Source organism: Pleurodeles waltl, chromosome 11 (assembly GCF_031143425.1).
Source record: "Pleurodeles waltl isolate 20211129_DDA chromosome 11, aPleWal1.hap1.20221129, whole genome shotgun sequence".
Lineage (NCBI taxonomy): Eukaryota > Metazoa > Chordata > Amphibia > Caudata > Salamandridae > Pleurodeles > Pleurodeles waltl.
The window spans coordinates 427,983,012-428,009,021 of NC_090450.1; positions in this window are offsets into that span (position 1 = coordinate 427,983,012).

Consider the following 26,010-nt stretch of genomic DNA (forward strand, 5'->3'; position numbering starts at 1 on the left):
ATCCAGACACCTAGTGATGGTTCTTGAAGAGCTGGACTTTCCTATGATAAATTACATATCAGTCAAATAACTAATATCTCATAACCAATATATGACACTGGTGGTAACTGCGAATTGCTTTGCGACCGCATTCGCGGTCACAAAGCAATTTAGCATAGCAATGCAAGTCGCAAATAGGAAGGGAACACCCTTTCCTATTTGCGAGTCGCATTCACAATTTGCGAGTTGGTATGGATTCGCAAATTGTGAATGAGCATCGCATACGGCATTTTGCATGGCGCAAACTGCGATTTTCGCGGTTTGCACCATGCAAAATGCTTGCTACATCTGGCCCTAAGTGTGAGGGCACCCTTGCACTAGCAAAGGTGCCCCCACATAGTTCAGGGCCATTTCCCGGGACTTTGTGAGTGCCAGGATGGCATTACACACATGCACTACATATAGGTCAATACCTTTATGTAGCTTCACAATGGTAACTCCGAATAGGGCCTTGTAAGGTATCTAAGATCATGGAATTGTCCCCCGATTTCAAATATGGTACTGGGGACCCAATTCCATGCATCATGGGGGCTCCACAATAGACCCCCAGTACTGCCAAACCAGCTCTCTGAGGCTTGCACTGCAGCTACAGCTGCTGCCACCTCACAGACAGGGTTCTGCCCTCCTGGGGTCTGAGCAGCTCAGTCCCAGGAAGGCAGAACAAAGCATTTCCTTTGGGAGCAGGGTGTTACACCCTCTCCCTTTGGAAATAGGTGTTACAGGCTGGGGAGGGATAGCCTCCCTCAGCCACTGAAAATACTTTAAAGGACACAGATGGTGCCCTCCTTGCATAAGCCAGTCTACACCGGTTCAGGGACCCCTCGTCCTCTGCTCTGGTACAAAACTGGACAAAGGAAAGGTGAGTGATCACTCACCTATCCATCACCACCCCAGGGGTGGTGCCCAGAGCTCCTCCAGTGTGTCCAAAACTTCAGCCATCTTGCTTTTGCAAGGTGTGGGGGGCACTCTGGAGGGCTCTGAATGGCCAGTGCCAGCAGGTGGCGTCAGATACCCCTCCTGATAGGTCCTTACCTGATAAGGTAGCCAATCCCCCTCTCAGGGCTATTTAGGGTCTCTCCAATGGGTCCTCTTTAGATTCTACTTGCAAGTTTCCAGCAGGAATCCTCTGCAACTTCTACTTCATCCTCTGACCTCGGGTCAACCGCAGCCTGCTCCAGGAACCGCTGTAACAGTAACAAAGTATCCACAAGGGATACTTTTCTTCTGCAACTTCAGCTCCAGCCTGCAAATGCAACAGTTTCCACAGTGTGCAAGCGCTGAGGACTCCATGTCTTCATCCTGCACCAGAAGGACCAAAGAAATCCCTTGTGGAGTGACAGAGTCACTCCCCTGCTCACAAAGGCACCTTCTAAGACGATGACCAGTACCCTTGGACTCCTCTCACAGCTACGAGCATGCTCCTAGGCACACAGAGGGTGGACCCTATGGACGCAGACTGCCCTGAGGTCCTGCTGAAGCAATTTGGAGGAGGTAAGACCTTGCCTTCCCTGAGAGCGACAGTACCCTTGTTCACTGCATCTTCTTCACCTTCTGAGGACTCTGTGCCTTATTTTCAAAATTCCTTTATGCACAGCCTGGCCCAGGTCCCCAGAACTCTATCCTGTGATGTGCAACTCACTGAGTTGACCTCCGGTGGCGTGGGACCCTTCTTTGTAGTGCTGCACCAACCATGTTTTGCACATCCTTTGTCCCGATGTCCTGGGACTCCTGTGGGTGCTATCTGGCATCTTGAGGGCTCTCTAAAGTGCAGGGAGCTCCCTTTTCCACCTCACACAGAGCTGAGGCCCCCAGGTCCATCCTGGATCCAGTCAGTGGGGTTTTGACGCAAAACGCAACTTTATCGTAACCAAGGCTTGTTCGCGACTTCCAATGCGAAATCACATCTCCATCCATCTTCACATTGTGGGACATCTTTTGCATCATGCAGGAACCCGCTGGCATCTTCCTAGGGTGCATTTCAGAGTCTTCGTCCAACCTGGGACTCTTCTTTTGCACCCTCTTCTCGGTTGGCAGGGGCTCCTGTCCTTCCTGGAACTTCTTTCGACTTCTGGACTTGGTCCCCTTCTCTTGCAGGTCTTCAGGTCCAGGATCCCAGCAGTTTTTTCGTGCATACCTGTGTCTGTTTGTTATGAGTGTTTGTGTGTGTGTGTTGGCTGTAGCATGGCTGTTGTGTATATGTCAGTGTGTGTGTGGCTGTATGTGAGTGTGCGTGCTCATGTGCTGTTGCTTGTGTGCCGTTTTTGCACCCTCTTCCCGAATGTATGTTGTGAGTGCACAAAAATTACAATAAACAACCTTACCAGATGTGTTTACCTATGGTTGCTGTTATTGTTGTTGCAACAGATTCCAGAGTTGTTGGGCAAACAGGAGCAGCAGGAAGATGTGTAGATCAGGTTCCATGGTGGGTCCGGACAAGAATGGCTTCCTGAAGGTGAGAGTCTCCTTTTATGCAGTTGGCTTCTGCCTGGGTTCCATGGTACTGCGACCGCGGCGGAAACCTTGGCAGCGTGTAATGTGTCTGGTGGAAACATGGTCTCAGCCGGCCTGCAGGTATCTATCGTCGTCTGTGGTGGTCTAAGCGCAATGGCCGTCATGGCGGTGCTTTAGCTGTATTCTGTTGTGAATCCCACCGCGGTCATAATGTGGCAGTCTTCTCCGCCAGCCTGTTGGCGGTATGAACGTCATTGCTAACATGGTGGTCCTGAGATCGCTAAACTCGTAATGGGGCCCTAAATGGATGACATTTACAATTCTCACTCCAATCTAAACCAATGTGGGCAAGGCGTTGGGCAATAAAAGTGTTACATTTACTATTACCACTCCAATGTAAACCAATTTGGGGAAGGTGTTGGACACTAAAGGGGTCTATTCCCACTCCAATCTAAACCACTTTGTGTAAGGTGTTGGACACTAGGGCCCGTATTTATACTTTATTAGCGCTGCATTTGCACCGCTTTCTGACACAAAAGCGATGCAAACTTACAAAATACAACTGTATTTTGTAAGTTTACACTGCTTTTGCGTAAAAAAATGACGCAAATGCGGCGCTAGATAAGTATAAATATGGGCCCAAAAGCTAAACATTTACTATCCCCACTCCAATTTACACACATTTGGTGAAGGTACTGGGCACTAAAAGGATGACATTTTTAATTCCCTTTCCAAACTAAAGCAATCTGGGGAAGACGTTGAACACTAAAGGAATGCCATTGACTATTCCCATTACAATCTAAACCAATTTGAGGAAAGTGTTGGACACTAAAGGGGTGACAGTTTTTATTCCCACTCCAATAAAAACAAATTAAAGGAAACTGTTAGACACTAAAGTGGTGACCTTTATTGTTCCCACTACAACCTAAGCCAATTTGTGGACGGTGTTGGACAATAAAGTCATTACATTTGCAGTATCTACTTCAAAACATAACAATCCGCACAAAGTAATACAAATTAAACAATTTAAATACTCAATCAATACTCTCGTAGATTTGTCATTTATGAAATTAAATATTTTATCTAAAAACACAGTAACTGTTGGACCTAGCCCTTTTGGCAAGGTCATCCCCAAACTTTTTGCCTCCTTCCTCCTATTTTTCCTGACCTGTTTTTGTTGGCTTTTGAACTCTGAACACTTTACCGCTGCCAACCAGTGGTAAAGTGCATATGCTGTCTGTGTAAATTGTACTGTTAATTGGTTTATCCACGATTGGCATACTTGAATTACTAGTAAGTCCCTAGTAAAGTGCACTAGAGGTGCCCAGGGCCTATAAATCAAATGCTACTAGTGGGCCTGCAGCACTGATTGTGCCACCCACATAAGTAGCACTGTAATCATGTCTCAGACCTGCCACTGCAGTGTCTGTGTGTGCAGTTTTAATGTATATTCGACTTGGCAAGTGTACCCACTTGCCAGGCCTAACCCTTCCCTTTTCCTACATGTAGGACACCCCTAATGTAGGCCCTAGGTAGCCCCATGGGAAGGGTGCAGAGTATGGTTAAGGTAGGAAATATATTATTGTGTTTTTTATGTCCTAACAGTGAAATACTGCCAAATTCGGTTTTAACTGTTGCAAGGTCTATCTCTCTCATAGGTTAAGCTGGGGGCTGCCTTTAAACATGATTAAAGTGTAGCATCCCTTTGGGAACAGATAGACATGCAGAGTTCAGGCTCTGGAGATTGTCCACTTCCTAAGACTGCAGATGACTTGACGGCCTGGTGCACCTGGGAGTTCAACGGCAGAGCAGCTGCAGTCTTCCCTCTCATGCCAGACCTCCTCAAACAGGATTCTCCTCGAGGCCCTTTGGCCGGCTGCCACGGGACTGTGTGGACTGTGCCGGCCTATCGCAGGCCCAGCAAAGGCGTCACAGAGAAATCACCTACAGGACCACATCCTAATCTCGCATGTAGCCACAAGGGTGGTTGATGCAGGGTCAGCTTGCTCGAGCCATCAGGATTCGGGTGCTCTGGCCATAGTGCAAAGTCTTCAGGTGACCAGTCTCTGTATGAGGCCTCCATGCTTTCCGATGGCTGACGTGGAGCTGTCTCAGATGCATTCTCACTCAACGAGATTCCTCTCTCACAGGAATTCATTGGAGGCCCTTGCCCCTGGATTGCCACAGGACTGCGTGGGCTGTGTGGGCCAACGTAGGCCACACCAAAGGAGTCACTCTGAACTCCCAACAGGGCCACGTCCAAGTCTTGTGCAACCCCAAGGGTGGATGGTCCAAATAATCTGGTCTGCTCTCACTGGCAGGTGTCTGGTTCACGGGGCTCATGGCAGGTGTACAGGTGGTAAGTTTCTACGTTGCCAGACATGCCTTGTCAGCGTTGGTTCTTGTTACTGTCTGGCTCCGCTCAGGTGGTGCTGTACTCCTTCAGTGGTTGGGCGATGCACCTTATGATGATGATGAGCTGTTTTTCATCCTTCTGCCGATCGGACAGGTGGCGGCGTCTTCGTTGGCGGGAGGATCACTTGATGGACGTCGTGACCACTGGCGGATCTTGTGTGGCCTGTGCAGTTGGCGACAGGGATGCCATCGCAGCCAAGCAGCCGGTGACAAGTGACAGGACGGTCGGACTGAGAAGCTTGTGGGTCCACCAGCGTAGCTGTCTTCAGTGACATCTGCTCACCCCGGTGAATGTCTTGTGCTGATGGATACATTCTCATCTGCTTGCACAAGTCCTCAGTTGTGTCACTCTACTTCCTTCCTCTTGCACACCTATGTTCGAGTCGATCTGTGGTGTGACCGGTCTGTCACACTCCTCTATTCTTCTCCTCATTTCTTGCTATGGCATCGTCCCACTCTCTCCTCTCCTTTTCCTCTTTGGTGTGGCTTCGTGCCACAGGTTGCATGTTGTGTCACATGGACCTTCCACTGCACCTCCGCTGGTGCATCTTGCTCGGTCACAGCCTTTCGCAGGCTGAGTCCTGTGGGTAGGACTTAATCCGCTCTTCTGGCAGACCTCTCCCGGTCTGGTCCATTCCCAGATTCGCTTGGTGGACCGCTCCTTGGCAGGAGGGTCACCGTTCTATTCCTCCATCTCTTCACTCGAGGGCGCCACTCTTGCGCCTCAAGACTGCGCTGTTGTGGTGCTCACTCCTGCCTCCATCTGCTTTGGCAGGGTCGGTCAGTTCTGATGACCTGCTCACTGATGGGCCAATGGTGGCAATCTTCCTTCATTGGTCCTGTGCGTTACGTCAAGCTCTCGGGTGCTCTCTCCATCTACGTGGGCTTTGCCCGTGTTGTCACGTTCTCTGGCGCATCTCTCTGCGCACGTGACATAGGCCCTCATTACAACCCTGGCGGTCGGTGTTAAAGCGGTGGTAATACCACAAACAGGCCGGCGGAAAAAAAAATGGGATTACGACCGTGGCGGAAACCACCAACAGACAGCCACTTTAACACTCCGACCGCCACGGCGGTACAAACAAACAGCGCAGCGTACACCGGCAACAGACAGGCGGAAGACAATGTACTGCCCACCCTATGACAACAGGCCTATCCGCCACCTTTTCTGGGGCGGAACCAACGCAAACAAAAACACGGCGGAAACAGTACACAGAAGGGAAAACACTTACCTCTCCACACCCCACGAGGAACCAGGACGCCATGAAGCCTGAATTGCAGATACTGCCGATGATGGTCTTCCTCCTCTTCTATCAGAAGCACCAACGACTGCGGCGACGACCACGATGAGTACTGCACCTAAAACACAGGGGAGGGGGAAGGGAAAAGAGAGTGACACACACATGCAACATGCAACACCCCCACCCCACCCACAACATCATGCACACAAATACATTCAGCAACAGTACACATACACCACCCCACCCCCTGGAAGAATGCAAGGACAAAAGGAATTGATTTGAACAAATGTAATCATGTGAAATATCATTATCAAAGTTCAAAAACCAGTAAACGCAATTATGTGCACCAACTACACAAGTCCGGATAGTGCACCAATCATTGTCCGTGGACCACTGGGCCCAAAATGAATGGGCGAAGCCCACACATGACTGGAAATGGAGAGAACGCTGCAGGGGCATCAGATCGAAATGAAACAGGCACCTCAGGGGGAGGGGGAGGGCGGCACCTCAGCCAGATGAACTAACAACACCACTGCTGCACGAGTGGGCTCCATGCTCACTGCTTTATTCTGGGGAGTGCAAAGCCACAGTCTCTCAAGTCTCTCCAGTGGATGGTTTGCCCACTGCATTATCCTGGGGAGTGCAAACCCACAGTCTCTCAAGTCTCTCAAGTGGGTGGTTTGCCCACTGCTTTATGCTGGGGAGTGCAAAGACACAGGCCCTCATTCTGACCCTGGCGGTCGGCGGAGAGACGGCGGTCGGACCGCGAACAGACCGGCGGTATTAAAAATGGCATTCTGACCGCGGCGGTCCCCGCCGCGACCGACCGCTACTTCTCCACTCCGACCGCCGCGGCGGTCATGACCGCGGGGCTGGAGTTTGCGCACTCCGGCCCGGCGGTCGTCCCAAGACCGCCAAGGGTATTATGACCCTGCCTACCGCCGCGGTTTCTTGCGGGCGGGAACCGCCGTGCGAACCATGGCGGTAAGCACTATCGGGGCCAGGGAATTCCTTCCCTGGCACTGATAGGGGTCTCCCCCACCCCCCACTACCCACCCGAGTCCTCCCCCCACACCCTCCACCCCCCTGCCACCCCCCAGAGGTGGTATGAACCCCCTCCCTACCCCCACCCCGACATGCACATACATGTACCCCGACATGCACACACCCCCAACATGCACATATACACACCCCCTACACACACATACACAACGGGGACACATACCCGCACACATACATGCCGACATGCGCACCTGCCGAACAGCACACATTACCCATAGACACAGCAGCACCCCCCGCCCGCATACACGCACTCACACACCCCCTCTACACACTCACACGCACACCCCCATGCACGCCCACATCACACAACACCCCCCCACCCCCTCCCCTCACGGACGATCAACTTACCTTGTGCGTTGGTCCTCCGGGAGGCGACGGGAGCCATAGGGACGTGACCGCCAACAGAAGACCGCCAACAGAAGACCGCCACACAGAAATGTGGGTCGTAATTCTGTGGGCGGTGTTCTGCTGGCGTGGCGGTGGAGGTTGACCAGTCTCCACTTTCCCGCCGACCGCCAGTGTGGCTGCTGGCGGTTTTCCGGCGGAACGCTCCCAGCGGTCAGAATGCGCACAGCGGCACACCGCCGCGGTCGGCGGTCTTCACCGCGGCGGTAACTCAGCGGTCTTGCGAAAAGACCGCCAAGGTCAGAATGAGGGCCACAGTCTCTCAAGTCTCTCCAGTGGGTGCTTTGTCCATTGCTTTATCCTGGGGAGTGCAAAGCCACAGTCTTTCAAGTCTCTCAAGTGGGTGCTTTGCCCACTGCTCTATCCTGGGGAGTGCAAAGCCACAGTCTCTCAAATGGATAACAGTCTCCACTGGTTCTGGAGGGGGCTTGGTGCCCAGAGTGCTTTATCCTGCTAAGGACTGAGGTAGTGGATGTATCTCTCACTGGTTCTGGAGGGGGCCTTGTGCCCAGAGTGCTTCATCCTGCCGAGGACTGAGGTAGTGGATGTGATACTCCACTGGTTCTGGAGGGAGCTTGGTGCCCAGAGTGCTTCATCCTGCCAAGGACTGAGGTAGTGGATGCCTTTCTCCACTGGTTCTGGAGGGGGCTTGGTGCTCAGAGTGCTCCACATGCAGTGTGGCCAGTACAATTCCCTCACCTGGGTGTGTGTGCCACAAGATTGCCGAGGTAGAGGTAGCACGATACGCCATGGAGGTTGCGACATACCCCACACTGCTGCAGCTTCGCATTCAACCTGCAGGTGACAACTGTGATGTCAGTAAAGCTTCATGGAAGCTGCCCAGGGTCCTGGAACTCACCACCAGCCTCGGACAACTGACCACTGGGGATGGAAGGCATGTCTGCGGTGGTGCCACTGTCCGAGGACGTCGCGGGGCCACTGGCAGTGCTTGCGGCAGTGTCAGTCGTGGCGGTGCTTGCGGCGGTGTCAGTCGTGGCGGCGGTGCTGGCGGCGGGGTCTGTGGTGGCAGTGCTGGCTGTGGGGTCTGTGGCGGCAGTGCTGGCGGCGGTTCTGGCGGCGGGGTCTGTGGCGGCGGGGCATGTGTCAGCACCTGCTGAGGGAGAAAGCTGGATGTCTCCTGCAGGCTAGGACAGCTGCCCACTGGGGAAGAGGCTGGGGACTGTCACTGGGGCTGCAGGCGTGCCGGAGGCAGTGCAGGTGGCGGTGCAGGTGACGGTGCAGGTGGCGGTGTTCGCTGCCGTACAGGTTGGGGTGGACGTGGACAGAAGGTGTGACACTGGCCCCTCAGTCAGTGCCACCATGCCCTTTCCTGACCTGCCCTTCAGTTTTTGGCCCTTCCCCACCTTTGATGGTAGCGCTGTTGTCTTGCCACTATCCACTTTCGTTTTTGCTGACCCCTTGGTGGCAGGTGTTTTCGGCTTCTCCCTCCGGGATGTGGGAAACTTTTTAACCTTGGCAGGTGGTGGAATATCCTTGCCCTCTCTCCGTGGTACACTGGCAGCCCTGATGGTTGGCGCACTCCATGACCCCGCAATTGCTGGCACCACTGTGCCTGGGGATGTGGTGACTGAGGTGCTGGGCTGGGACCTGGAAAGCCTGGCCCTAGGAGAAGGACGGGGGGGAGGTGTAGGGAAGAAGTCAATGTTAGCCAGGAAATGTTTTTTAGACACACTGGGACGGGTAGATGGAGGGGGTTTGGGAGTGGAGGAAGAGGTAGTGGTTGTAGGATGTGCACCTCTGCTGAATGTGGGTGAAGGTGCATGGGCTGGAGGCTGTTGTGAGGTGGATGGCTGTTGGGTGGGTGTGTGCCTGCGTTTGTGTACTTTGTGAGGAGGGCTCACTGACACACTGGGAGGGGACACTGGGGATGTGTGAATGGCAGTGGGGGTGGTGAGTGCACGTGAACGGTGTGTGGTGATGGGCGTGCTGGTGATGGAGGTAGTTGCTGAGGATGTAGTGCATGCAGGTGTGAGTGGAGACGAGACTGGGAGGGAGGAGGGAGACGTGGAGGATGGGGACACAGTGGAGGAAGTGGATGTTGATATGTGTGCATGGGTTTGATGATTGTGTGAGTGCTTGTGAGTTGTGTGGTGCTTATGTTTGCCTGAGCCACTATTGTGTGTTGATGTGTGTGCATGCTGATCTGATGGTGTGCTTGGGATAGGCTGAGGTACAAGGGATTGGCTCTGGGTGGAGGAGGTTGGAGGGGGAGGCTGGACACAGGGACAATGGCTGCCATCAGTGTTGAGGCCAGAGCCTGAAATGCTCTCTGTTGGGCTGCCTGGCCAGAATGAATGCGCTCTAGGTATGCATTTGTTTATTGCAAATGCCTCTCAACACCATGGATGGCATTCAGAATGGTAAACTGCCCAACAGTGATGGATCTCCGGAAGTCAATAGCCTCCTCTGTGAGGGCACAGAGCTGACTGGGGCAGGGCCTGAGGTGCCTGGGGTGAAGGAGATTCCCACCCTGTTGGGTGAGCGGGCATGGGATAGATGCTGAGGGGCTGCTGGGAGGGCGGTGCTGGTAGGGGGGTAGCGGCTGTACCTGTTGATGCGGTGGGCACAGAGGGGCCCGCCACCGCAAGGGAACTCCCATCAGAGGAGGAATCGCTGGTCTCTTCTCCTGTCCCCTCCGTGGAGCTCCCCTCGCCCTCCGTCCCACTGGTGGCTTCAGACTCCATTGCTTCACCCTCCAGGGCCAAGTGGGATGCAGCTCCCTCTAGCTCCGGTGCCAATGCTCCTCCACCTGATGATGCTATTGCATACAAGAATAGGGAGACCAATAAAAGGGGGGGGGGGGAGACAGAAGAAAAACATGTTCAGTGCATGCAACACCACTACCGTTGGTGGACACAACACACAGGGAGCAGCCCTCTGCACTACGCCATGCACTTATAGTTCCTAGATTAATCACATGCCCATGGGGTACGAGGCCTAAGCCTAATTGCTGCACACCTGGAAGTCACAGGAGCCTGACTAGGTGTAGATTGCTCTAACCATTAGTGGGGTTGGGGTGCCACATAGCCTGACTCATAAGGGACCTTGCCTACCAACATCGCCCTGGCCTAGGGGAACCCACTGTCCACCTCCCCCACCCAGACACCTCGTAATGCGCACAAAGTCAGCTGAATGAGAGTGTACTTACCCCCTTGTGGCTGCTGTGATGCCCTCAAGCGTCCATCCAACTCCGGATATGCCACTGCCAGGATCAGGAAGATCAGGGGGGTCATGTTGCGATGGGCACCCCTCCCAGTTGGGAGGCCATCCCCAGCTGGGCATCCGCCATCTTCTTGCTCCAGCGGCGCAGGTCCTCCCATCTTTTCTGGCAGTTGGTGCTCCACCTGTGGTGGACCCCCAGGGTTCCGGACGTCCTTGGCGATGGCACGCCAAATACCCTTTTTCTGGTGGGCGCTGACCTAGAGGTATGGTACGGGGTAAAGGACATTACTTAACCGTCCAGACCATCATACTCATTGCACCCCATTCCCACCCTTGCCCTGACGCACATACACTCCCCATCCGCACATGCAGGCCTCAGCCCCCCCATATATCTTCCATCCACACCACTCAAAACAGGCATTGCCCATGCAGTATATTCACAGTGTACTCACCTGTTTGTCTGGAGGACCGTACAGTTGCGTGTACTGGGGAGGACCTCATCCACTAGTCTCTCCAACTCCTCCGAAGTGAAGGCAGGGGCCCTTTCCCGAGACACATGAGCCATCGTCGCTTCCAGACACAGGTCACAGCAGCACTTGCAGTGTAGGTCCTCTCCTGTTGAAGGTCAGATATCAAGTGAGTGAACAGACAGAAAATGGCGGTCACGTCTGCGGCGGTGCGTTCCGTCACCGCCGGCATACATCATCATTGGCTCCTCGGACCCATAGGGCCCAATGTTAACCAACGCAGAATAGCGGTCTTCGATCGCCCACCGCGACGGTGTAGAACGCCAGCGCAGTTACCTCATATCCCCTTGTCCCACCTTACAGTTCAGGCAGCCGCCATTTCAGGGGGCCACATGGCATTAATAATAACTGTGTCACACCTACGTAGGCCTGGAATACTCACAGTTACAGGCACATTGCGAATTAATACATTTGTGCAAATTATATTTTGGGATACATCAGTGTTGGCTGACTCTCTGCTCGCTGTTCTCCTCCATAGGGCACGTCTGCTGGGGCAGGTGATGAGATGGCGTCATCCTTAGGTGTACAGACCTCTGGTGGACCTGTCCACAATGGAAGAGAGAAACATAATTATCACATACAGAATTGATCGTGCAACAATCCAGGAACTGTGTGCCCATTTGGAGCCAGACCTGATGTCAGCTATCTGCCATCCCACAGGGATACCCCCTCTAGTGCGGGTCCTGTCAGTACTCCTTTCCCTGACAAGTGGTTCATTTCAAACAACAGTGGCCATTGCATCAGTGATGTCCCAGCCAATGTTCTCTAACGTATTGTCCAGAGTGTTGTCTGCCCTGCTGAAACACATGCGCAGCTACATCATGTTCCCTCAGGTGGAGGATTTGCCAACAGTGAAAGGTGACTTCTATGCCCTGGGACATATCCCCAACATCATTGGTTCCATTGATGGGACACATGTGGCATTGGTACCACCCCGCAGGAGTAAACAGGTGTACAGAAACCGGAAGAGCTACCATTCTATGAATGTGCAGAGGGTTTCTTTGGCACACCAGTACATTTCCCATGTGAATGCCAGGTTTCCTGGCTCAGTGCATGACGCCTACATTTTGAGGAATAGCAGCATCCCTTATGTGATGGGGCAACTCCAGAGGCACCGGGTGTGGCTAATAGGTGAGGCCAAGGACCCAATACAGTGTGAATAGGTGTATGGGTATGGGGTTGTCCCTAAGGGTTAGTGTGTGTCTAACAGTTGTCCTTCGATATTTACAGGTGACTCTGGTTACCCCAACCTGTCATGGTTACTGACCCCAGTGAGGAATCCCAGGACAAGGGCAGAGGAACGCTACAATGAGGCACATGGGCGAACTAGGAGGGTGATCGAATGAACCTTCGGCCTCCTGAAGGCCAGATTCCGGTGCCTCCATATGAAAGGTGGTTCCCTTTACTACTCACCGAAGAAGGTGTGCCTGCTGTATGCTGCACTACCGGGCTTTGCGACGGTAGGTGCCTTTTCTGCAGGAGTATGGACCAGCTGGTGGTCTTGTGGCAGCTGTGGAGCCTGTGGACAGTGAAGAAGAGGAGGCAGAAGAAGAGGATATCGACAACCGAAAAAACATAATCATGCAATACTTCCAGTGAGACACAGGTAAGAAGATGTCACTGCTTTCCACATCTCATACAATTTCGGAGCTAGCATAAGTCTGTCATTTTCACTCAGTGTATGGACCCTGACTTGTCACTTTACCTTTCCATTTCACAGATGTGCTATATTTCCTCCAGGCCTACAGCTGTGTTACATTGGTATGTGAAAAAGTAAATTGACATTGCTATATTCCATGGTTATTGCAATTACATGTGTGTGAAAGCACAGACTGACTCCAGATTGTTTTGTGATTGAGGTGTGTTTATTTATGTGCAAATAAGTGGAGGGGGTTGTAATATGGGCTGGGGGATGGTGGAGGAATGTCCATGGCAGAGTCCAGTCTATTTGTTTCACAGGTGCATTGTTCAAAGGGGCATAGGTAGTGGGGCAATGGCAGATGAAGGATGGACAGGGTGACAAAGTCGGACAGAAGGGTGACATTCAGGAGGGGCTCATTTCCTGGCAGGGGTCTTGGCAATGTTCTCTGTCTTGTTCCTGCATCTCACGGTCCGTTTGAGGGGTGGTTCTCCATCTGCACAGGGTAGGGTGTGTAGTGAATCCTAGTTCATTTTGATGAGATAGCAGGAGTTAGCTTAGCCGTTGGCTTGTAGACTTGTGCCCCCGTCACCTAGTGACTTTTAACCTACTTAGCTTGCTCTGTCTTAGCCCATTTAATTATTTATTTCTTCTAAGATGGCTGCCCTGTTTATAGTTAGGCTACTTGTTATGAGTTTTATTATCAGTGTCACTGCACCAAGGCGTCAAGATCAAGCACAAAAGACAAACAAACAGTAGGTGTTCACAATTAGGGATTTTCCCTCTCTATACTTTCGAGGGATTGTTGATATTAATTGCCGTCCCAAGCATGCCTGTTATCTATTGTTTTGGAATACACCTACGTCAGGGGACCTTGCATCACACTTTAGACAGATAATCAGAGGGATTCTGACCAGAGGGCATCGCCACCATCGCTGATACCGATGCCGCAGTCATCTTGACGCTGACCCAGTCTTTGGGTCCCTGCGGAGTCTGAGATAGAGACCTCATTCCAAGGTGACGAGGGTTGGGGGCTCCTCTCATGGACACAGCTTTGGCAGATTAAGTTTAGCCAACCCAGCTCTCCTTTAGGTAGGAGGTTAGGCCTATTCTCATAATGGTATTAGGGCATATTCCATCTTATAAATACCTATATATACATATTTCTTTCATATATTGCAAAATGGTGGGGGTCTTCATAACAATGACTCTCTTCTTCACAATACTGTTGCTTGGTATATTCATTATCCTAATCATTGCAGTTCATGCAACTTATCGCAAATTTCAGTTATGTTAAATAAAAACTATTATAACTTCACTGCATCTGTGTTATTGCCTTTGTTTGTATGAGACATAATATATCTGTGAGAAAAGGGTAATCTCTGTTTAACCACAACATTCCCTGAGATATCTTATTTTTGAGTCCATGCGTAAACGACTGCCATAAATCACCTTTTAAGATAGTGTTTCTGGTGAGGTACTGCTAGTGAACCGGTAAGGTTTGGACAACAGTTGCAACTAGTTATAGGAAAAGACTTAGGTGGTCATTATGACCCTGGCGGTATTACAACCGCAGGGCCAAAACGACGGGAGCACCCCCAACAGGCTGGCGGTGCCTCCCGGCGTATTATGACCACGGCGGTTGCGCGGTTTACCGCCACAATGGCCCCGGCGGATGTAATCCACCAGGGCAGCGCTGCTTGCAGCGCTTCCCAGGGGATTACGACTCCCCAACCGCCAGCCTTTTTCTGGCGGTCTGAACCGCCAGGAAAAGGCTGGCGGTACGGGGTGTCGTGGGGCCCCTGGGGGCCCCTGCACTGCCATGCCACTGGCATGGGCAGTGCAGGGGCCCCCTGTCAGGGCCTCATGCGGCTTTTCACTGTCTGCAGTGCAGACAGTGAAAAGTGCGACAGGTGCAACTGCACCCGTCGCACGCCGCAACACCATCGGCTCCATTTGGAGCCGGCTCCTATGTTGCGGCCGTGATCCCCGCTGGGCCCCGCGGGCGGAAACCAGGTTTCCACCCGCCGGCCCAGCGGGGATCTCCAAATGGTTGCGGCGGGGGTGCCGCCTGCCAAGGTCGTAATGACCCCCTCAGTCACCTACAAACGAAAGTACTGTCATCCTGAGACCAGCAGTCTTGCTCAGAGCAAGAGTCCAAACTACGACATGGCGCCACCAACGATGGTGTTTAGGCACTAATTTACGGATACCCTGACTATCACTGTCTCACAGACAACAGGTACCCTATGTACCATTATACGGAGACGTCCGTGGTCTTTGGGAGAATCCTCCTCAGCTGAACAGGTAACACCTAATTAAGCTGTAGGTTGTTCGATGCTCGAACTCATAAAAAGGAAAAACTTCCCCTATTTGTTGTTCCGTTTCTCTAAACAACTGTGGCTAATACCATAGACATTCCTGCGAATGCTAGACATGCACTTACACAACATTTATTAGCGCATGGCCTTACAGAAGAGGGCGAGGATGTTACGCTGATAATAGAGGCAACTGAAGCATACCAAACAGAAACATTTTACTGTTGGATCACCTTTCCTGAGCCTGACCAAAGAACGCACACATTTCACACATATGAAATTGAGAACGTACCTGTACGGTACAAAGCATACCAGTATCATGAAATATCGCTCACATATCAAGAGCATCAGAACTGGTTTGAAGGCGCCCTACCACATGTACTACGAAGGGTGAGGCTAGGTCCTTTAAGTAATGAGGGACCTACATGGCCTATGTTTTCCACATATACACCTCACCCAGGCATACAGAATATGCCGATCGCAGATTTACGAGTATTATATAATGAATTAGTGGCATTATATAGACAATTGGTTCAGTTCGTAATGCGAACGTTGAATACTACACCAGCGCGTCCAGCACCGCCAGTAGCTGGTGGTTATCAATTGGCTACTGGGATTAATCCACAAACAGTGCATACTATTATGGGTAAAGTGCCCACGGAACGGGAAAAAATACTGTTCTGGATAGCCCAGAAAACTAATCAGCTGGAAGCTGTGTTTCCCCATACGGGACCACAGGAAAAACATAGACTGCTCACTATGTGCTTGCCGTTTGGGATGGTTCCCTCGGTGGATGACTCTGCCACATGGGGTACTGTCTTTGCTGCCGTTTATACTACCACACATGGTACCGAGACACTTGCCAATTTACCGGAAGTGTTAAAACAAATACAAAATGAACATGGGGCTGCAATGGCCCTGGATCTGGGGATGAAATTGATGCATAACTTTGACGCCGACTCCTCGATAATACTGAGTAATATTAAAGGGGAAGCGGTGGCACTGGCAATACGCCAGCGTCTCCGGGAAACTCCACATCTGGAACAGGAGAGACAGCTACCAAAAATAATTTCCGATACCTATACTAGTATAGGACGGGATAGTTTGGGAGCCAAACCTAAAAAATGGAATTACCATGTACCACCCATAAGGAAGGTACAAAGCAGCCACAAGAGGGCTCTAAGAAGCGCTGGGACAAACAAAAAGATTTAAAAGAAAGGAGAAATAAGAGAGCTGATTCTCCACATCCGGAGTACTCCGAAAGGAGGTATAATCTCAGAAATAGGGAGCACATTAGGACTCCAGACAGATATACTGATTCACGTCCCTCTCGTTCCTTTCAGGACGCACCGGATAAATGTAGCGAGAGAGGGGGCTGTCAAGATCGACGTCCGGAATACATGAAAGAAAAGAAAGACTCACCACAGTCTGCCATTAAAAAAGAAGAAAAGACTCCTCAGCAAAAGCCCCAGTTTAAAAAGAAGAAGGTGGCAGCACTGACAGTTAAAAATGCCAGTAGTATTGAGAACACTGGTGAGGAACAAGAAGTGGGCCGTGACTCTGTTGGACAGCTCGGCAGAGGTCACGATATGTCACCAGAGTCTGAAAGATCATCTGGATGCGACAGCAACTAGCGATTACATCGCGGTTGAGACAGCGGATGGCCGCATTCTCCCACCCGATCGGGTTTATGATTTAACAATTCAGATAGAGGGAGACGGGGGACGAATTATTAGTGTAATATTTTGGGATGAACTTACTAGTGATATCCTGTTGGCCGAGAGAGACTTGACACCTGAACACGTCCGCAAGCTTCCGCATGGGGAAGATGTCATTTTGCCTTCTTTCTCCGATCTTGTTCGAGAAGCAGCTAAAGAAGCGTATGCTGCTGAATGGGCTTTAGTGCAGGCACCTGCGCTATACCGTAATCATGTAGGTTGGGACAAGGACTCTCCTTGTCATGTTATTCCCGTTAGGTCTACACCACAACCACAGCCACAATACCCTGTTAAACATGAGGCGAAAGCTCCGGTGAAGGAGATACTATCACAACTTGAGTACCAGGGAGTGAATGAGCCCTGTACATCGGCAATGAATAATCCACTATTCCCCGTTGCAAAGCCAGATCATTCATATAGAATAGCGGTTGATTATAGGCACTTAAATAGTCATACACGCACATATGCTATACAAAATTCACACAGCACAGCACTGATAAACAATATAGGGGGTCATTACAACCTTGGCGGACGGTGTTAAAGCGGCGGTAAGACCGCCAACAGGCTGGCGGTCTTTTTTTTAGTATTATGACCATGGCGGTTACCGCCATGGTCATCCGCCACTTCCCCGTTCCGCCCGCCAGGGTGGAGACGACTGCTGGGCTGGAGACCTGGGTCTCCAGCCCGGTGACCGTGACAATACCGCCGCCGGTATTGTGACCCGGCTTACCGCCGTGGATTTCCAGCGGTAGGAACCGCCATGAAATCCATGGCGGTAAGCACTATCAGTGCCAGGGAATCCCTTCCCTGGCACTGATAGGGGTCTCCCCCACCCCCCACCCCCCCCTGACTCCCTCCCCTACACCCACGACCACCCCTGCCACCCCCAGAGGTGGCAGGAAACCCCCTCCCCACCCCGACCCCCAACATAACCTTACACATACACACCCGACACGCACGCAGGCACCACCAACACACATACACGCACACACACCGACATACATGCAAACATCCACACACACACTGAGACACGTCCACCCACATTCACACATTCACGCACACATCCATACAGACATACATACAGACAGACACGCACACATTTCTGAATCACGCAACACCCCCGCAAGCATACACGCACTCACACACACCCCCTACATACACAGACGCACACCCCGTGCACCCACACAACACACAACACCCCCCCACCCCCCTCCCCTAACGGACGATCGAGTTACCTGTTCCGTCGATCCGCCGGGAGGGGACGGGAGCCATGGGGGCAGCTCCTCCAACACCACACCGCCGCGCTAAATCACAGGACGTGATTAGCTCGGCGGTGTTCTGTTGGCGTGGCGGTGGAGGTGGAGCAACCTCCACTTCCCCGCCGCCCGCAAGTATGGCTGTTGGCGGCTCTTCGTCGGAAAAATTACGGAGGGCAGCCAACGGTCATAATACGCCGAGCTGCAAACCGCCACTACTGGCGGTCTTCCACACGGAGGTCCCTCGGCGGTCTTTTGACCACCATAGTGTGTAAGAAATATAAAACTACATTGGATATATCTAATGGACTTTTCTGCCAGAATTTAGCAACTGAAAGTAGGGACCTAAGTGCATTTTCATTTGGCTCTCAGAAGTGCTTTTGTCGTTTACCTCAAGGCTATAAGAATAGCCCAGGCCTATTTTCAGCCCGTGTAACATCAACTTTGCCCGAGCTTGATTCCGATGCATTGTCCTATGTGGATGATATCTATCTCACTGACGACGCCCTCAACATTCATCTTGCGAGGGTCGATCAGATCATTTTGAGATTTGCAGACCTCGGTTATAAATTTAATTTTAAGAAAAGCAAGATAGCCTTTCTCAGTGTATTGTTCCTGGGATATGAGCAACAAACGAGGGGAAGAGCCTGGCCCCGCACTTCCTATAAAAGTGTGCTCAACTACAGCCTCCGAACACACTTAAGAAATTACAGTCATTACTGGGTTTCTTAAATTTGGGCGGAACATACATTCCAGATTATGCAGAACGCATCAAGCCACTTTATGACTTAATTCAGCCCAATTTTTCCAGCAGATGATGGACGATTGAACACACACACATCCTTAGGGACATGCAACTGGACATGCTAGAAGCTAAACACTTAGGTGGTCATTACAACCTCGGTGGTCTTTTAAGAAGACCGCTGAGGGACCGCCGTGCGGAAGACCGCCAGTAGTGGCGGTTTGCCGCTCGGCGTATTATGACCGTTAGCTGCCCTCCGTCGTTTTTCGGACGGAGAGCTGCCAACAGCCATACTTGCGGGCGGCGGGGAAGTGGAGGTAGCTCCACCTCCACCGCCACGCCAACAGAACGCCGCCGAGCTAATCACGTCCTGTGATTTAGCGCGGCGGTGTTCTGTTGGCGGTGTGGTTTTGGAGGAGCTGCCCTCCCATGACTCCCGTCCCCTCCCGGTGGATCGACGGAACAGGTAAGTCGATCGTCCGTTAGGGGAGGGGGGTGGGGGGTGTTGTGTGGGTGCACGGGGGTGTGGGTCTGTGTATGTAGGGGGTGTGTGTGAGTGCGTGTATGCTTGCGGGGGTGTTGCGTGTTTCGGAAATGTGAGCGTGTGTGTCTGTATGTATGTCTGTATGGATGTGTGCGTGAATGTGTGAATGTGGGTGTACGTGTTTGAGTGTGTGTGTGGATTTTTGCATGTATGTCGGTGTGTGTGCATGTATGTGTGTTGGTGGTGCCTGCATGCGTGTCGGGTGTGTATGTGTAAGGTTATGTTGGGGGTCGGGGTGGGGAGGGGGTTTCCTGCCACCTCTGCGGGGTGGCAAGGGTGGTGGTGGGTGTAGGGGAGGGAGTCGGGGTGGGGGTGGGGGGACCCCTATCATTGCCAGGGAAGGGATTCCCTGGCACTGATAGTGCTTACCGCCATGGATTTCATGGCGGTTCCTACCACTGGAAATCCACGGTGGTAAGCCGGGTCACAATACCGGCGGTGGTATTGTCACGCCCGCCGGGCTGGAGACCTGGGTCTCCAGCCCAGCGGTCGTCTCCGCCCTGGCGGGCGGAACGGGGAAGCGGCGGATGACCATGGCGGTAACCGCCATGGTCATAATACTAAAAAAAAGACCGCCAGCCTGTTGGCGGTCTTACCGCCGCTTTAACACCGTCCGCCAGGGTTGTAATGACCCCCTTACACACACGTGACAATAAAACAAATTTGGTCATCAGAATAATTGCTGGTGCCCTTGGATTTACTTATGTCACCTTCAATGAAGATGACACAGTGACGATAGCATATAAATCACATTTATATTCAAATGCTGAAAAACGTTTTGCACCTACAGAAAAGATTCTGACAGCAGTTCAGATGGCCGTTATAAAGGAGAGGCCACTTGCCCAGGGGAAACGCATTATTGATGTCTCCCCGGTGCCGGCCTTAGAGGCTGTCACTAAAGCGAGCGTTCCGAACGCTAAGGCATTACATCCACGCTGGATTCAATGGGCAACGTCTCTGACCGCCACTGATGTTGATTATGTATTTGATCCAAGACTTCAGACACAAGAATTTCTCCAGTATGAACAGGAGTACCCCGCTCCTCTACATATCTAGCCACTGGACAGTTATACTACTATCATTTATACTGACGGATCAGCACAACCGGCTGTAGATACAAGACATCAATACTCAGCAGCTTGCGTAGCCGTATGCGGAGTGATGGAAGATGGAGTTTTCCACCCTCACAATACCTACACGCAGACCTAAGGGGACTGCACAGCCTAGTTGGCTGAGCTTAAGGCTCTTCTTCTAGCGCTCGAACATACTGAGGCAGGAAGCCAGACTTTGATAGTCTGTGATTCATATTACTGCGTCCAGCCATACAATGAATATCTCTATCATTGGAAACTGAACAGGTTTAGGGATTCTAAAGGGAACACCATTAAACACAAAATGTTATGGGGAAGGGTGGCTAATCTTAAGGATAAGCTACCATGTGTCCATGTAGTTCATACATTAGGACACCAACGTATAGGAATACACGTTACCGGCAATACATTGGCTGATGAAGCGGCCAAAGCATCAGTAGCTACGGCTTCTGTGGCTGCAGTGACTCGTTCTCGGATGAGATTGGATAATGAAATACTGATTTCCGTTAAAACGTCGGCTGCAGGCAAGACCCTTCCGAAAGGATACCCTACAAATTATACTTACCATATCAGTGCACAGAATGTTGCTTATGCAACAATTCCTGGGGTTGGAGATCGAGTGATCCCTAATGAAGACCAGAGATTAGAGCTGATTACAGCCGCACATGCGGGTGTCGCTTCTGCACATGCTGGTATACAGGCCACAATAACAATTTTACAGCAACGATACTGGTGGCCTGGTATATGCAGACGACCTAAGCAGTATGTCCATTGCTGTGACATTTGCCAGCAGATTAAGGCCTCTAATATCAGACACCCTCCGCAGACATCCCTCTTAGTGTCAGACAAGCCACTTCAGTGTGTGTACCTAGACCATTGTGGTCCCTTACAACCTGATGGTGCATACAAATACATTCTAGTGGCTGTGGATTCCTGTTCTAGATTCCTGTGGGTATGGCCACAGCGGTCGGCTGATGCCCGGACTGTTATAAAAGATTTGCTGATCTTTATCGGTACATATGCGGTTGCAGCATTCCATTCGGACCAGGGCCCTGCATTTCCCTCTAAGGCATTTAGGGATACCATGGGGTCGATGGGTGTTGAACTCCATTACTCCTCACCATACCATCCCGAGGGAAATTTGGTTGTGGAGAGGCAGAATCGTGATATAAAGCAGTCCTTAACAGCTCGAGTATTAGGTTCAGGCCGCAGTTGGTTACATCACCTATATGGGGTCCAGAGAGCACTGAATAATCTGCCAAGACGGTCCTTGGGGGGAAAGTCTCCATATGAGGTTCTCTTTGGGATACCTATGTATGTCCCCGATCTTGATGCCCCTGGTATGGTGGCAGCAGAATCACCATTTGACATAAAAGAACGTCTCACTGTTTTACAGGAGCTTCAACAATTTTGTGATGATAAATCATCTGCAAGTGCTGTCACTTTAGGAATAAGGGAATTGGCGAAAACTTCAACTGGCTGGATTCCTAACGTTGGGGATCTGGTTTGTGAAAAGATCGCTGTGAAAAAGGAGTTCGGTCCATCATACAGAGCACCTGTACCGGTCTTGGGAATAAAAGGCACCAGTACTGTCATCCCTCCACCATTGTCTGGTTCTAAATTGAAAAGATTAATCTCCATTGATGGCGTCAAATTACACCATGTGGCTGTTTCTCCACAGTAGACCAGGAGGTCCCTTGGGTGGTTCCCAATCCCCTCTCACTACCCAACAGGACATCCATCTACATAGTAGGATGAACATCACTGCTACTGACTATGCAACTATGTCAACTGCTGTTCCAGACACTTCCTCGACCATGGGGAGGGCGGAAAATGAACTTTTGTTGGTTCCAGTCACATCTTCGGTGACCACCCCGCTTCAAGATTTGGCTGTATTTTATACGAACACTTCGACGACTAATGAGGCTGTCTATCAAGAACCTCCACGAGCAGTGGATCAGAATTCAGCGGGTCCTGTGTTTGCAGAGACTTCCTCTGGCTATTTCGTAGACATTGATGATTTTTCTTCGGGTTCATCCTCAACTGTGACTGACAAACTTTCAAAATATAGTAAGCCGTATCAATGGCTTAAAAAGAACTATTTGATCTACCCATGGAACTATCTATGGTTCTGTTTGACATTTTTTGCATTATTTTTATGGATTGGTTTTGTGACTGTTTTCTTTTTGCTGATAAGTGGTCACTATATTCCTGATCGCTCCTCTGTGGAGCCTGTTGGTGAAATTTTAACACCACATCATTCTTCACATAAGGTCCGACGAGATTAGTCCCCTGTAAATATTACAGCCATACCAATTACTGATGGGATTGTGTGGGACAAAGTTCCATTCGATATATACGGGCCTACAGAGATTATTCAAATACCATACCTGTTCAAAATTTCAATGTCTGATGTTATTACACCTAATGTTGTCTCTGATGATTGGGATGTCCAAACAGTTGATTCCATGCTAGCTGAAATGAAGGACTATTCCGCTTTTGGAAGTGATGATGTTTATGATTATACAATGAATTATGGGAAAATGTTCTGCTATAACAATTGGGGACATCACTACCTACACCGTGCAACTAGATATAGGCCTCTCTTGAACTACACACAGTGGGAACACTGTTCAACACCATAGGTGGGGAGTCCAAGGTATTACAGCGATAAATTTACATACTTTTCCGGGCATGATACAAAAAAAGCAGAGTCGTATTATTTTAAAATACCTCCGGCACAAATTAGAAAACTTTTGCTAACAGATACGAAACTGATTTATTCAGATCCCTTTGTTTCCCGGCTCTCGCTTGAGGGTTACGAATATTGGAAAAACACTATTGATTTGAAAAGTGTATGGGGGACACAAGATTGGCAGATACAGGGTAGGGAGGCTTTGTTTCGAGCATGCCTGATTCCTGTGCAAATGATTTTCTTAAATAACACTATTGAGCAGACATCCTGTCTGGGGTTAGCAAAAATGAAAGACCTGAACACGCCCAGTATCCCTACTCCGACAAAATTTAAAGACAGGCTAGATGCTATGGTTAAAGCTGGTACCTATAATTCTTCACTTTCCAGTCCCGGCGGGTGGTTGGTATGGCCCACCGACACTGATGAGTGTCAAAAGCGTTTCTTGAACTCTTCGAGGGTTTTTTCGATTCACAGGCCTGACCCTCGCTTTCTATCAGGTCAACATATGGGTATAATTACAACATACAGGCCCTCATTCCTACTCTGGCGGGCGGCGGTCGACGCCCGCCAGGCGGGAACCACCAATTGCCCGCTACGCGGTCAAAAGACTGCTGACGGCATTCAGACCTTCCCGCTGGGCCGGTGGGCACTAACTATGTTAGCGCCCGCCGGCCCAGCGGGAAGGAGGGCTGCAACACAGGAGCCGGCTCCGAATGGAGCCGGCGGTGTTGCGGCCGTGCGACGGGTGCAGTTGCACCCGTCGCGCTTTTCACTGTCTGCTAGGCAGACAGTGAAAAGCTGGCTGGTGCCCTGTTAGGGGGCCCCTGCACTGCCCATGCCAGTGGCATGGGCAGTGCAGGGGACCCCAGGGGCCCCAGGACACCCGTTCCCGCCAGCCTCTTCCTGGCGGTGACAACCGCCAGAAACAGGCTGGCGGGAAGGGGGTCAGAATCCCCATGGCAGCGCTGCTTGCAGCGCTGCCATGGCGGATTCGCCCAACCGGGGCTAAATCGGCGGGAAACCGCCGGCCCCGGTTTTCTGACTGCGGCGAAGCCGCGGTCAGAATGGGCAAGGAAGCACCGCCAGCCTGTTGGCGGTGCTTCTGTCATTCGTGGCCCTGGCGGTCATAGACCGCCAGGGTCAGAATGACCCCCACAGTGTGGATAAGCTGTGCTAGCAATGGGTGCAGACAAACACGTTAACAGCGGTTAAGAAACACCTGAACACTCTTTCTGACAGTATAGACATACAGGATTTACTGTTAGGTCCTAGAAAGCAACGCTCAAAGTGTTTTTTATATGCTATGTACAATGAAATTTGGAAACGTTCTCAGATTGAGGCTGCTGCACATTTAAGGCAACTAGATAAGGAGAATTTGGAAAAAACATTAGCTGTTGTCGACAATGGCATGAACACGCTGTCCAACAGGATTTATTCACTATCAAATATAGTGTTGTCTGCTATTGAAATCACTCAGACAGACTTGTCCCGGTTATATCATGGGCAAACATAGCTACGTTCCATCATGCAGCTGGGTTGGACATTACAGACACTGAAAAGTAGCCACATTCCATGGAGGTACAATAATGGGAGTGAACTATTCGCTGCTTTTCATTGGCTAAAAGGGAGGCTAGTTTTACCCTGCTTCAAGTAGAGAAATTAGATAACTTGCTCTTCACGGTAGCAGAGAGTCCTTCAACTATCTGGCTCTTGCACAGTATTATTAATTTACCGATTTCGACCTTCCGTTTCTCAAGCTGCCTGAAACATCTTGCAGTGGGAAGATATGAGCAGCTAGGAGATAGCTTTATTAAGGAAGAGTGGGAGTTGCCCTTTGACTATAGATGTCTGAACGGTGAACAGGAGGTCTTTCTTAGCGGAAGTGAATGTGAGACTGCTGTTCGTCATTCGATGATATGCAAACAGGTGTATCTTCACGGTCTTTGCAATGCGGGGGTCGCGAATCTGGCCTGTTGTCTGAAGGGTACTCCCGTCCCCTTGATTCGTCCAGTATTTCATCTACTTTCCAATGGCAGTTATGTGGTACTGAACGATCAAAGCTGCTGCGGCTTGCGACCTTGAATTGCCGACGCAATCTCAGTCACAAAGGTCGTTACATGTTGTGGACATGTTTTGTTTCCCCCCACACGAGAGATAAAAGTATCTGGCATGTGGCCCCACATAGATACTATTAATGTGAACTATGACAAGTTGAGTAGACTAAAGGCGTTATTGTTTCAGAAACAGGTCACCTTGACATCCGCAAAAGAGACGTATGCTCCAGATTGCGAGATCATCAGCCGAGATACAATCATCCCTTTTAAATACTGATTTCCCCAAACACTTAGGAGAGCTGGTATCCAGAATATTCAATGCTTCAAGCACCACTGGGGTTGTTCATTTCTTTAAGGCTGTCGGGTCTGGTTTCGTGTCCATCTTCCAGACTGTCTTCGGAGTCATCCCATCAGCCATCCATTCTCTCTTTTCAAGTGTGTCTGGTGGCTTTCCAATTATTTGGGCTTTAATTGGCGGACTACTACTGCTATTTCTTCTGATTCGCGGTGGTTGTTTCTTTCCAGCAACGCAGAGCAATGGAGCCGCTCCCGCCAACTCCACTGTGCCGTGAGCGCATGGTTCGGATCTTCGGTGCACCTTTGCTGGTGGAACTGGAGCTTGACTGGTCG